This window comes from Geotrypetes seraphini, chromosome 10, assembly GCF_902459505.1.
Source record: "Geotrypetes seraphini chromosome 10, aGeoSer1.1, whole genome shotgun sequence".
Lineage (NCBI taxonomy): Eukaryota > Metazoa > Chordata > Amphibia > Gymnophiona > Dermophiidae > Geotrypetes > Geotrypetes seraphini.
In genome coordinates this window covers 139,211,199-139,225,191 of record NC_047093.1, presented here as the reverse complement: position 1 = coordinate 139,225,191, position 13,993 = coordinate 139,211,199, and positions in this window count along the sequence as shown.

Here is a 13,993-nt window from a genome sequence, read left to right as displayed (position 1 = left end):
CCTTAAAAAGACTTCAGGAGCCAGTGTATATGCATCTGTCCCTCCTGGCAGAGAAGGAAGGGCCATGGATAAATTTGGTAAGAGGCTCTACCAAAATGCTATGTTAGCAAATAGGGCTAGTAATTATGCTTTTCATTTCTCTTTTTATTTAAAGCATCTCCTTACCACCATGGCTTCTTTCGAAAAGTATCTTCCTTCACGAAAACATCATTCTTTTCACACCTGCCTGTCGTCTCTTTTCCAGTTACGTAAGTTTATGGTTAGATCCATATATGACACCTTTGAACTTACATCCAGAGCGACAGCAATGTCGGTGGCTATGCGCCGTTTGGCCTGGCTTCGGGTATCCGAGCTTGATGTTAACCATCAAGATCGGTTAGCCAACGCCCCGTGCCTAGGGGATGAGCTCTTTGGGGATTCCATGGACTCAACCACACAAAAGCTCTCTGCTCATGAGACGCGCTGGGATACCCTGCTTAAAAATAAAAAGAAGCCTCCTCCGCCAAAACCATATAGACAGCAGTCGGCCTATCAGCGCCGCTTCACAGCTCGTCCATTACCTACCACTGCTCAGCAACCCAGGCGTCAGAGGCAACAACAACGTCAGCCTCCCAGACAGCAGCAGCAGCAACAATCTGTGAAACAACCTCCTCAGCAGAAGTCACAGCCCTTTTGACTTCATTCTCCACAGTATAGCCAGTATCCCTATTCCTGCTCTCCTGCCTCAGCCTATAGGAGGTCGACTTTCTCTGTTCCTCAGCCGGTGGGAAGTAATCACTTCGGACCAATGGGTCCTCAACATCATCCGCCACGGCTACTCTCTCAACTTTCAGACTCTTCCACCTCAAAGCCTGCCAAAAGAGTCTGCTTTGCACAGTCCTCAATCTGCCCTCCTTATTCAGGAAGTCCAATCCCTACTCCTTCTGAACGCTATAGAAGAAGTTCCTCTAGATCAAAAAGAGCAGGGATTCTACTCCCGTTATTTTCTAGTCCCCAAAAAAACAGGAGATCTCAGACCAATTTTAGATCTTCGCGATCTCAACAAATATCTGGTAAAAGAAAAATTCAAAATGCTTTCTTTAGCCATCCTTTATCCTCTTCTAAATCAAAACGACTGGCTATGCTCCCTCGATCTCAAAGAGGCTTACACTCACATACCGATCAATGTAACCTCAAGACCATATCTCCGATTCATGATCAATCATTGTCATTACCAATACAAGGTGCTGCCCTTCGGTCTAGCCTCATCTCCAAGGGTATTCACCAAATGTCTCATTGTGGTAGCGGCATTTCTACGCTCTCACCACCTTCATGTATTTCCTTACCTGGACGACTGGTTGATCAAAGCCACATCCGCTCAAGCAGTTCTCCTGGCCACCAACCAAACCATCCAGTTTCTACGAATTCTGGGGTTCGAAATCAATCTACCCAAATCTCATCTCATCCCCACTCAAAGACTTCAATTCATTGGAGCGATCCTGGATACTCTCCTAATGAGAGCTTTCCTACCATCCAATCGTCTTCAGACCCTTCGGTCTCTATGTCAGCAGGTGCTTTCACTTCCTTCCATCTCAGCCAGACACATGATGGTACTTTTGGGGCACATGGCATCCACAGTTCATGTCACACCTCACGCACGTCTTCACCTGCGCACTCCTCAATGGACCCTTGCTACTCAGTGGTCCCAAGCGTCGGATCCTTGTTCACGACACATATCTGTGACATCATCTCTTCGTCAGTCTCTTCAATGGTGGTTGGTATCCTCAAATCTATCCAGAGGTCTTCTGTTCCATCAGCCTCCTCATCAACTAGTCATCACCACCGACGCCTCTCTGTATGCATGGGGAGCTCACTTGAACGAGTTCCAGACTCAAGGTCTTTGGACAGCCCAGGAAAAGAAGCATCAAATCAATTTCCTGGAACTCAGAGCAATGTTTTATGCCCTCAAGGCCTTCCAACATCTTCTCTTTCCTCAGGTCCTTCTGTTGTGCACAGACAATCAGGTTGCGATGTACTACATCAACAAACAGGGTGGGACAGGCTCTCGCCTTTTATGCCAGGAAGCCCAAAAGATCTGGACTTGGGCCATAGATCACCATCTCTTCCTGAAAGCTATATACATTCAGGGGGCACAGAATTCTTTAGCGGACAAACTCAGCAGAATTCTCCAACCTCACGAGTGGACACTCGATCCTGTAACTCTGCAGTCTATCTTCACTCAATGGGGCACTCCTCAGATAGACCTCTTTGCAGCTCCTCACAATCATCAGCTGCCCCTATTCTGCTCCAGACTTTACTCTCCGCACCGTCTGGCAGCGGATGCTTTTCTCCTCGACTGGTCGGATCTATTCCTGTATGCCTTCCCTCCTCTGCCTCTCATGTTGAGAACCTTGTTCAAGCTCAAGAGGGAACGAGCCACCATGATTCTGATTGCTCCGAGGTGGCCCAGGCAACATTGGTTCTCCCTTCTACTTCAACTCAGTTCCAGGGAACCCTTTCTTCTTCCTCTGTTTCCATCTCTGCTTACGCAACAGCAGGAAACCCTTCTACATCCCAACCTCCAGTCTCTACACCTGACAGCTTGGTATCTCTCGGGCTGACTTCGACTGATACTCTTTTGTCTCAGCCCGTTCGTTCCATTCTGGATGCCTCCAGGAAACCAGCCACTCTGCAATGTTACCATCAAAAGTGGACGAGATTTTCTTCCTGGTGTCTTCTTCATCATCTTGATCCCACTTCCCTGGCAGTGGAGACGTTGTTGGATTATTTACTTTCTTTGTCTGACTCTGGCCTTAAGTCCTCTTCCATCAGAGTCCACCTCAGTGCCATTGCAGCTTTTCATGAGCCAGTCCATGGAAAACTTCTTTCAGCTCATCCCCTGGTGTCCAGGTTCATGCGTGGGCTTTTCAATGTGAAACCACCTCTTAAAGCCCCTCCGGTTATCTGGGATCTCAATGTAGTTCTTTCCGCTTTAATGAAGCCTCCATTTGAACCTTTGGCTACCTCTCCTTTCAAGTTTCTCACTTGGAAGGTACTTTTCCTTATTGCTCTTACCTCTGCCAGGAGAGTCAGTGAGCTTCATGCACTGGTTGCAGATCCACCTTTTACGGTTTTTCACCATGACAAGGTAGTTCTGCGTACACATCCAAAGTTTCTCCCTAAGGTTGTCTCTGAATTTCATCTCAACCAATCCATTGTTCTACCTGTTTTCTTTCCAAAACCTCATTCTCATTCTGGGGAACAAGCTCTGCATACTTTGGATTGTAAAAGGGCTCTTGCTTACTATCTGGAGCGTACGAAACCCCACAGATCAGTTCCCCAACTTTTTCTGTCCTTTGATCCGAATAATTTGGGACGCCCCGTTTCTAAACGCACGTTGTCTAATTGGCTAGCAGCGTGCATTTCATTCTGTTATGCTCAGACCGGACTGACACTGGAAGGTTCCGTCACAGCCCATAAAGTCAGAGCAATGGCAGCATCTGTAGCTTTCCTCCGTTCCACTCCTATTGAGGAAATCTGCAAGGCTGCTACTTGGTCCTCAGTTCACACTTTTACATCTCATTATTGTCTGGATGCATTCTCCAGAAGGGATGGTCACTTCGGCCAATCTGTTTTACAAAATTTGTTTTCCTAATGGCCAACCTTCCCTCCATCCCTCTTTTTGTTAGCTTGGAGGTCACCCATCAGTCAAGAATATGCTGCCTGCTTGTCCTGGGATAAAGCACAGTTACTTACCGTAACAGGTGTTATCCAGGGACAGCAGGCACATATTCTTGCGTCCCACCCACCTCCCCGGGTTGGCTTCTTAGCTGGCTTATACTAACTGAGGGACCGCGCGCCTCTGTCGGGCGGGAAGGCACTCGCGCGTGCGCGGTGCGGCCGAGCTAGAACTTTCTAAAAGTTCTTAGAGTGAGATCACTCTAAAATTGTCCGTACCGGGGCTCCGTCGGTGCCGTCACCCATCAGTCAAGAATATGTGCCTGCTGTCCCTGGATAACACCTGTTACGGTAAGTAACTGTGCTTTTCTGCTCATCCTGTGGTTTCCAGATTTATGAAAGGACTTTTCAATGTCAAACCTCCTCTGAAACCACCTCCAGTGGTTTGGGATCTCAATGTTGTTCTTGCTCAGTTGATGAAGCCTCCATTTAAACTAATGTCTACGGCTCCTCTGAAATATCCCACTTAGAAAGTGGTGTTTCGTGTTGCTCTCATATCTACTCGAAGAGTCAGTGAGCTGCAAGTTTTAGTTGCTAATCCACCTTTCACAATTTTCCATTATGACAAGGTGGTCCTCCGTACTCATCCTAAATTCTTACCTAAAGTGGTTTCAGAATTTCATCTCAGTCAATCCATTGTACTTCCAGTGTTTTTTCCAAGGCCTCATTCTCATCCTGGAGAATTAGCTCTTCATACCCTGGACTGTAAGCGTGCTTTGGCCTTCTACTTAAAACGCACCAAACCACACAGATCTGCTCCTCAACTTTTTGTCTCCTTCGATCCAAACAAGTTGGGACATCCAATTTCTAAGCGAACCATCTCCAACTGGATGGCTGCTCGTATCTCTTTCTGCTATGCTCAGGTTGGACTGCATCTACAGTCGAGTCACAGCCCACAAAGTCAGAGCCATGGCGGCTTCAGCAGCTTTCCTCAGATCCACTCTTATTGAGGTAATTTGCAAAGCTGCCACTTGGTCCTTGGTTAATACTTTCACCTCTCATTATTGTCTGGATGTTTTCTCCAGACGGGATGGCCATTTTGGCTAGGCAGTGTTACAAAATTTATTCTCCTGAATTGCCAACACTCCCATTATTCCATTCTGGTTAGCTTGGAGGTCATCCACATGTAAGAATAGGCTGCCTGCTTGTCCTGGGATAGAGTTAGTTACCGCAACAGGTGTTATCCAGGGACAGCAGGCAGCTATTCTCATAACCCACCCACCTCCCCTGGTTAGCTTCTCTGCTAACTATCTGAACTGAGGAGTCACGCTCTGTGCTGGGTGGGAAGGCACTTGTGCATGCTCACTGTGACAGACTTGAAGCTTCTGAGTTTCTTCAAGCAAGTCTGCTTGCGAGGCTGTCTGCATCCGGGCTCCGTGGATGACGTCACCCACATGTCCCTGGATAACACCTGTTATGGTAAGTAACTTTGCTATACGGTAAGTAACTGTGCTTTATCCCAGGACAAACAGGCAGCATATTCTTACATGTGGGTGACCTCCAAGCTAACATTTAAAAGTCCTTTTATGAATCTGGAAACCACAGGATGAGCAGAGACGGTTTTCCCTTCAATAGGCTGATAAAAAGCAGCAATCACACTAAGATGGACTCAAATAGATGTGGATTTGAGAACTGATTGAGATAAATGCAATAGGTAATCCAAAACTGAAGACAAGGCGGTAGATTGAGGCTCCTTGTGATGAATGGGGCACCAAGCAAAAAAAATCTAGTCCATTTCTGGTTTAACATTGTCTAGTGCTAGGCTTCCTGGAAGCCTCTAAAATGTCCTTTACAGATTGAGAAAACTATAGAGTGGCAGTTAGGTTGAGACGTAACAAACTGTCAGGTGTAGGGACTGCAGGTTGGGATGAAGTAGAGACCCTTGACTCTGTGTAAGCAGAGACGGAAAAACTGGAAGAAGGAATGGCTCCCTGCTGCTGAGTTGAAGTAGAAGGGAGAACCAAGGTTGCTTGGGCCACCGAGGAGCTATTAGAATCATGGTGGCATGGTCTCGTTTGAGTTTGACAAGTGTCTTGAGAATGAGAGGGAATGGAGGGAAAGCATAGATAAACTGATTCGACCATTCCAGAAGAAAAGCATCTGCCTCGAGGCGGTGAGGAGAGTATATCCAGGAGCAGAATCGAGGCAGTTTGTTGTTTTGGGGAGACGCGAAGAGATCTATCTGATGGGTTCACCACTGAGAAAAAATGTGATGGAGAGGTGAGGAATTGAGTGTTCATTTGTGAGGTTGGAGAAGACGACTCAATTTGTCCGCCAGACAGCTTTTCTCTCCTTGAATGTAGACCGCTTTCAGAAAGGTGTTGTGATGGATTGCCCAGTTCCACACCTTTTGAGCTTCCTGACAAAAAGGAGAGATCAAATGCCTGTTTGTATGAATGAGGACTGTTTGATCATGAAGAAGTTGCTGAAAAGTTTTGAGAGCATTGAAGATCACTCTGAGTTCCAACAGATTGATGTGCTGGACCAATGGCCTTGAGTACGGAGACCGTCAAGATGAGCTTCCCAAGCGTAGGCTGAGGAATCTGTCGTGAGGACCTTCTGATGAGGGGGCGTTTTTAACAGTAAACCTCTGGAGAGATTGGAAGAGTGCATCCACCCGTGGAGAGACTGTCTCAACAAAGGAGTTACTGTAAAATGCTGAGAGAGTGGGTCGAAAGCCTGCTCCCACTGAGATGTCAGGGTCCACTGAGGAATTCTGAGGTGCAGTCTGGCAAAAGGAGTCACGTGAATGGTAGAAGCCATGTGACCTAGGAGAACCATCATGTGTCTTGTTGAAATTAAAGACAGAGAAGACACTTTTCAGCAAAGTTGAATGAGAGCATTCTGACATCGAGGAAGGAATGCTTTGAGTTGCACAGTGTCCAGTATAGCTCCGATGAACTGTAAAGTCTGATAGGGCTGTAATTGGGATTTGGGAAAGTTGATTTTGAAGCCCAAACTTTGGAGGAATCACATCCGTTGGGTCGCTAGAATAACCCCCCTGAGATGTTGAATCTTTGAGCCAGTCCAGGTACGGAAACACCTGAAGACCATGGTTGCGCAGAGCTTCTGCCACTACAATTAGGCACTTGGTGAACACTCTGGGAGATGATGCCAGGCCGAAGGGTAGCATTCTGTGCTGAAAATGAAGATTTCCCACCTGAAATCTGAGGAACTTGCGAGAAGCTGGATGAATGGGAATGTGAGTGTAAGCCTCTTTGAGATCTAGAGAACATAACCAATTGTTCTGATCTAGAAGGGGATACAAGGATTCTTGAGACAACATTCAGAATTTTTCTCTAACAAGAAATTTATTGAGTGCTCTGAGGTCCAAGATAGGTCGCAGATCGCCCGTCTTCTTGGGAACTAGGAAGTAGCAGGAGTAAAAACCCCTGCTCTGCTGTTCCAGAGAACCCTCCTTGATGGCACTGAGATGGAGCAGAGCCTGGGCTTCCTGAAGAAGAAGGGTGGTCTGCGATGGATTGGAAGGATACTCTCTTGGAGGCAGATCTGGAGGAATCTGGATGAAATAAAGAGAGTAACCTTCCCTGATGATTGAGAGTACCCATAGGTCGGAAGTATTGATTTCCCAACATTGGTGTGGAGAATTGTGTCTCGAATCATGAGCCACAGTGAGAGAAGGCATGAAGTAGAACTAAGTCTAGCACAGAGCTTCGAAAAAGGACTTCTCAGCTCTGCGGAAAACTGAGAACTGAGGAGACGCACGCCCTACCTCGGGTGGGAAGACACACGTGCATGCGTGGTGCGGCAGTCACAAACTTTCTTAAAGTTTTACAAGCAAGTCTGCTTGTGAGGCTGTCCGCATCTGGGCTTTGTGGATGACATCACCCACGTGAGAATATGCTGCCTGTTTATCCTGGGATAATCCTTGTACTGTAATGATAACTATGGCAAATTGTAATTGGTAAAGCATATTATGTTATGTATTTTAATATTAGTCCCCTAGGTATGTGCCACGTTAAGATAAAAACTTGTATTGTAATCTTGTACTAAAATTATGTTTAACCTGTAACCCGTTCTGAGCTCTTTGGGACAACGGGATAGAAAACAAGTTAAATAAATAAATATTTCTCCCTGTCTGTCTCATTGGGCTCACAATCTGACTAATGTACCTGGGGCAATGGAGTGTTAGGCGACTTATGTTTGAGAACTGATGCAAGAACATCAAATGATGTTTGGGAACCCTTCAATCTTAAGAACAACCAAGCAGATTTCTCCTCTAAAAACTCTGGCAAGCTAGTGGACAGTCACCCCATTGTAAAAATTTCCATGGGATGACCAGCAGCAGTCTGTTGTGATAGAGACATATGAATGTTCACCAAGAATTGCTACCAGCTTCAGCTTCATCTCGACTTCAAAGTGACCCAACTCATCACTATTGTGTTTGGCTAGAGACATAAGAACATAAGAGCTGCCATACTGGGACAGACCAGAGGTCCATGTTCCCAACAGTGGCCAACCCACATCACAAATACCGTGTTTCCCTGAAAATAAGACAGTGTCATATTAATTTTGGGTCAAAAAATACATTAGGGCTTATTTTGGGGGATGTCTTATTATTATTTTTTTTCATAATCATCTCTCCCTTCCTCTCCTCCACCCAAATTCTTCCTCTTTCCTTTATCCCCTCCCATGTGCAGCATCTTTCCTCCCCTCTCACTCATCCCCTTTATTATCCCTCCCTCCCTCCCTCCCATACCCTGTGCAGCAAAATTCCACAAACCCTTCCATGGTGAGACTGACATACCTCTGCTCCGAGGCCTCCAAAAACAGCATCCCCTCTGCAGCATCTTTCTTTCCCTCTCTCCCTCCCATCCCCCTGTGCAACAGAACCCCATTGACCCCTCCCACTGTGACTAGGCAGCGGGGAAGACCACGAAGCAGCCTGTTCAGAATGCTGGCGCTGCTGCTGCTTTAGGAGGCCTCAGAGCGGAGGTATGTCAGGTTTCACCGGGGTGGGGGGGTCGCTGAATTGATGAGTCAGATTTTTTTCGACAAATCAGGCAGCACGCGGTGTGAGGTCCTGCCAGAAGTGCTCCCACACCTGACAAAATTTGCAACCCGGGCCAAGAGTCAAGTCTCCCACCATGCGTCTCTCCAGTGTTGCGTGCACTATCATTAGGGATCTCCATTGTGCATATGACGGGGGATCACGGGAGAGCCAGTTGGTGAGGTTGGCTTTTTTTCTCATCAAAAGGGCTCTGGAGATAAATGCTGACATTCCCCTGAGTTTGGGCGAGGCTATATTATAAAATCCAAATAACGCCCTCGGTTGCGGAAGCCATCGCCTTCCCCAAAGCGATGTGGTATATAGGCCAAGATGTCTCCAAAACTGTTGGATTGAGGGGCAGGCCCAAAACATGTGACTCAAAGATGCGTGAGCCTGATTGCATTTCGGGCAAGAATGCGACGCAGTAATCCCCAACCGGGCTGCACGTTCCGGTGGAATGTAAAGTCTAAGAACAAGTTTCAATTGCATTTCCCAGTGAGTAATATTGGGTGACACCTTCTGAATGTTCTTCAGGACCCGTTGTAACTGTTGAGCAGTCAACTGGCAATGCAAGTCCTCAGCCCACGCTGTCGCTAATATATCCAGATTCGTACTTGGTTGGCAATCCCGGATCCCCACAATATGAAATCGTAGAGGAATCCTCTGTTGGGCTGAAAGGCTGAAGAGTTCCGAAAGCGCCTCCCTGCTGACTTCATTAAGGGCAGCCACTGGGAGGGACTGAACATAGTGACGGATCTGGTAATAGGCGAAGAGATCATTAGCCTGTAGGTCAAAAGTTCGTTGCAGCTCGGCAAATGTGACCAGGCTCCCCTCCTCCAAAAACAGGTGAAAAAGATATTGTAGACCTTGTGCTTGCCACCTAAGAAAGGTGGCATTTTGCATGCCTGGCTGGAAAGCTCCATTGCCCTGTATAGGCAAATATAAAGACACCCTAGAAGACAATTTGGCTGTTTTACAGACCCATCTCCATGTCCTTCTGGCCGGCGTAAAAATGGGGTAGTGAGACACCAAAGGACGCATCCTTGGATCCGCCACATGTAGAAAATAGCTCACATGGAACGGAGCCAGCAAAGATAACTCCAGTGGTGTAGCAGAAAAATCAGATGTGCCTCTAAACCAATCATTAATATGTCTCATCTGACAAGCCATAGCATACCAACGTAGATTTAATAAACCATAGCCCCCCCCTATCCCTGGGCAGACACATCCGTAGCAAGGGCATACGTGGTCGCTTACCACCCCATAAACTTGGAATTAATCTGCGGTGTTGATGAGATCCTTTTCCTCTAAGATCAACTTAAATTGATAACAGTAACGATTAGCGTAGAAAGCCTCATAGCTGAAGGGTCTTCCAAAGAGTTCCGAAGCCCTTTTGAAGTGTTTACTTCATATAAATTGTACTTCAGCTTTACAATTTATAAATGTACTGTAGTTATTTCTAGCAGGTTGCTATACCAACACTCTTTCTTGTGTTTGCGTAGGCTGTGAAGCAATGAGGAGAGGGTTGAAGGGTGGCGTGAGGTGGGGAAGAAGCTACTTTATTACTTGGGGTGTTTGAAAAATGAGTAGCTGATGCTATATCTACACTGTGTGTGGGGTTTTTGTGTGTTAAAAGGACAATTTTATGCCGACTGATTTATGCCGACTGATTCTGTTTACCAAGCTTGGCAACAAAGAAAATATTACAAAATAATAAGGTAGATCTGGGAAAAGTCACTGCTTATCCCTGCGAATATGCAGAAGAGAATCTTTTTTTAGGGGGGGGGGACTTGTCAGGATACTGGGCTCAACGGCTTTTTGCTCTGACCCAGTCCTCAGGACACACCCAGAATGTCAGGTTTTCAGGATACCCACAATGAATATGCATGAGACAGATTTGCATACAGTGGAACTATTTAATTTATTTATAAATGATTTATTTAGATTTCTAGCCCATCTTCCCCAGGTGACAGCGACACATTTGCAATGTTTTCAAGACAGACAATTTAGGGTACATTTACATTATATTAGCATAGGACTAAGAGTATATTCACATTATATTAGGGAATTAGGTGGGATATAGTGGCTTATTCCTAATATGTTGGCGGCAAAACAAGTTTCAAGTTTTCTTAAAATTTGATAAAACGCGAGTCATACATTCTAAGTGTTTAACAGTTAAAAAATTAAAATGGGGAACAATTAACAAACTTATTAATGACAGGACAATACTTACATGGAAACAACAGGATGGTAGGGAGAAATACAATTTTAAAAGAAAAGAGAACAATTAAGGTTAAAAACAAGAGGGAAAAGAGAGAGATCATATCAGTGTTGAATATAAATAAAGCAGAATTTGGCATGGAAGGACCCTGAGATCATTTAGCAATCATAAGTATCTTTAAAAAAGAAGCTTTTAAGACCGCCCTTAAATTTATCTAGATTTTTCTCAGATCTTAAATGTGATGGTAACGAATTCCATATTGTAGGGGCTATTGTGGCGAATGAAATTGCCCTACGTGTACTAACGATTTTTAAGGATGGGACCTTAAACAACCTGGGCCCTGCTTGGCATCAGGAGAGAGTGGACATCTCTCCCGCTGCTGGGTGGGGTGTCGGGGGTCATTGCTTGGCAGCAGAAGAGAGTGGGCATCTCTCCCACTGCCAGGTGAGGTGTTGGTAGGTCATTGCTTGACTTTGGCAGCTCGATTTTGTTTTGTTTTTTTTGTTTATTCTATGTATGTGCCCATCGCTATCACCAGTGATGGGCACTTGCAGATTTAGTGAATCTTTGCTACTTTCCGCCAACCTCATTTGCATGAGCGTTGTTTGGAGAATGACTCGCTTTTTAAAATTGCTAGAATAATCGCTGCTACAGCAGCCCATTGGTTTTTAACATAATTTTTTGAGAATTTTTTCTTGGGTGCTGACCCCTAAGGTGGACCCTAGCATCTAGTAACTGTGATTTAGGTTATTCTTCCCAATGTACATCACTTTGCATTTGTCCGCATTAAATTTCATCAGCCATTTGGTCGCCCAGTCTTCCAATTTCCTAAGGTCTGCCTGCAATTTATCACAGTCTGCATGTGTTTTAACAACTTTGTATAGTTTAGTGTCATCTGCAAATTTAACCACCGTTCCAATCCTCAGATCATTTATAAATATGTTAAATAGCACATATCCCTGTGGCACTCCACTATTTACCCTCCTCCATTGAGAAAAATGGTCATTTAACCCTACCCTCTGTTTTCTGTCCAATAAACTCCTAATAAACAACAAAACATTGCCTCCTATCCCATGACTCTAATTTTCTCAAGAGCCTCCCTTGCTCATGACACACTTTCTCTCTCTCCTTCCTTCCCTGTTCTCTTGACCCCTTTTCCCTCTTGCTCTCTGGATACTTTCTCTGTCTTTTCTTCCCTCTCCTCATGCTTCATCCACTCCTCAGTCTTTTCCTCCTGGTGTCACCCTTATCCCTTTTCCTGCTTCTCTAGAGGCAGCTTTCCTTCTCTCCCTTCTCCACCTCTCCTATGTCTCTCCATTCTTTTGCTTTTCTGTTCTAAGATCAGGTCTGTCTAACCCCATTCTCATTCCTTCATACCTCTTTCATTCCCCACCAACTTTCTTTGTAGCCCAGGCACACCCCTCCCGTCCCTTTGCCCTGCATTTTATTCCCTGCATCCATAAAGCAGCATCTGTGTGCATATTCACTTCATAATTACCCACATTGGTATTCACAGGGGTAATTATTGGGTGGGGTCCTCTCAGATATGTTAACGATGCCCATGGTGGTTGGTGGGTAATAAGGGGTTTGAAGAGCTTATTACCCAGAGCAGAAGAAAATGGGAAGTGCCAGCAGAGATATTTATAGTTACAAAGTGGTGGTTTATAACAGTGATTTCTTCCTCTGTGACACGGGGTTTTTAGTAGAGCTGAAGAATGTGGCACTGGCGCAGACGTACACAGACACACGAAATCTGTGAGAAACACGCTTTGCATTCATCCGTAGACACACTCCTGCAGTGCAGTCATCCACAGAAATGCTTCCACACATGGAAGCCCACGTGTAATCATATAAAGACAGTCAAACATGCCTGTGCCCTGTTCACACATATAAAAGCACACACACACACACTTCGGACTCACCCGATGGTTCAAACAGGTGCACACTGTCCCAAGACACACCAGCAAATAGTTGTAAATGGTGTCGCCTCACATATTAGACATCAACTGAATTTCAGTTTCAGTTATGGGGCCAAAACTGGCCCCAAAATCCTTTTTCTACCTAATTTTGCCATTGGCTGGAAGATTTTTTTTCCAGGTTTATTATGGACTTTCTATCCCGCTTATCAAATAAAATGTCTAAGCGGCTTCCAAAAGTAAATGGAGAAAAGGGTGTGTAAAATCGAGACAGGAGAGTGAAAGAGGAGGTTAGAACTACAGTATTTAAAAGAAAAGTAACAAAGATGCTCTTCACGACTTCGGTATTGACACATCCTGTTCCGAGAGGCTTACGGTTTTTTGTTTTTGAAGCGGGCCTTATTGTTTGGGAAAAAAGCTATTTTAGTTCATTGGCTGGATGTTCATCCTCCTACTTTGGCACAATGGAGATCTTTGATGATTTTTCAATTGCGGATGGAACGTGGTGAGGTTACTGATTTGGACTCTGTGAAGGGACATAAATTACAAACTATTTGGGAGCCTTTTTGGGCTTCTTTAACCGGGTATGCTCGTAGTAATGTATTGAATGTATGATTTTGTGGTTTCTTTTAGAATGGTGAGTGTTAAGTACTCCATGCCATTTATTGATGATTTATGATTTTTTTTTTCTTTTTCTTTTATTATTTTATTTTGGGAGGGGGAGGGTTTTATACCTTAAGAAGGATATGGCGTTACTCGAGAGAGTTCAGAGAAGAGCGACACGTCTGATAAAAGGGATGGAAAACCTTTCATACGCTGAGAGATTGGAGAAACTGGGTCTCTTTTCCCTGGAGAAGAGGAGACTTAGAGGGGATATGGTAGAGACTTATAAGATCATGAGGGGCATAGAGAGAGTAGAGAGGGACAGATTCTTCAAACTTTCAAAAAATAAAAGAACAAGAGGGCATTCGGAAAAGTTGAAAGGGGACAGATTCAATACGAATGCCAGGAAGTTCTTCTTTACCCAACGTGTGGTGGACACTTGGAATGCGCTTCCAGAGGACGTTATAGGGCAGAATACAGTACTGGGATTTAAGAGAGGATTGGACATTTTCCTGCTGGAAAAGG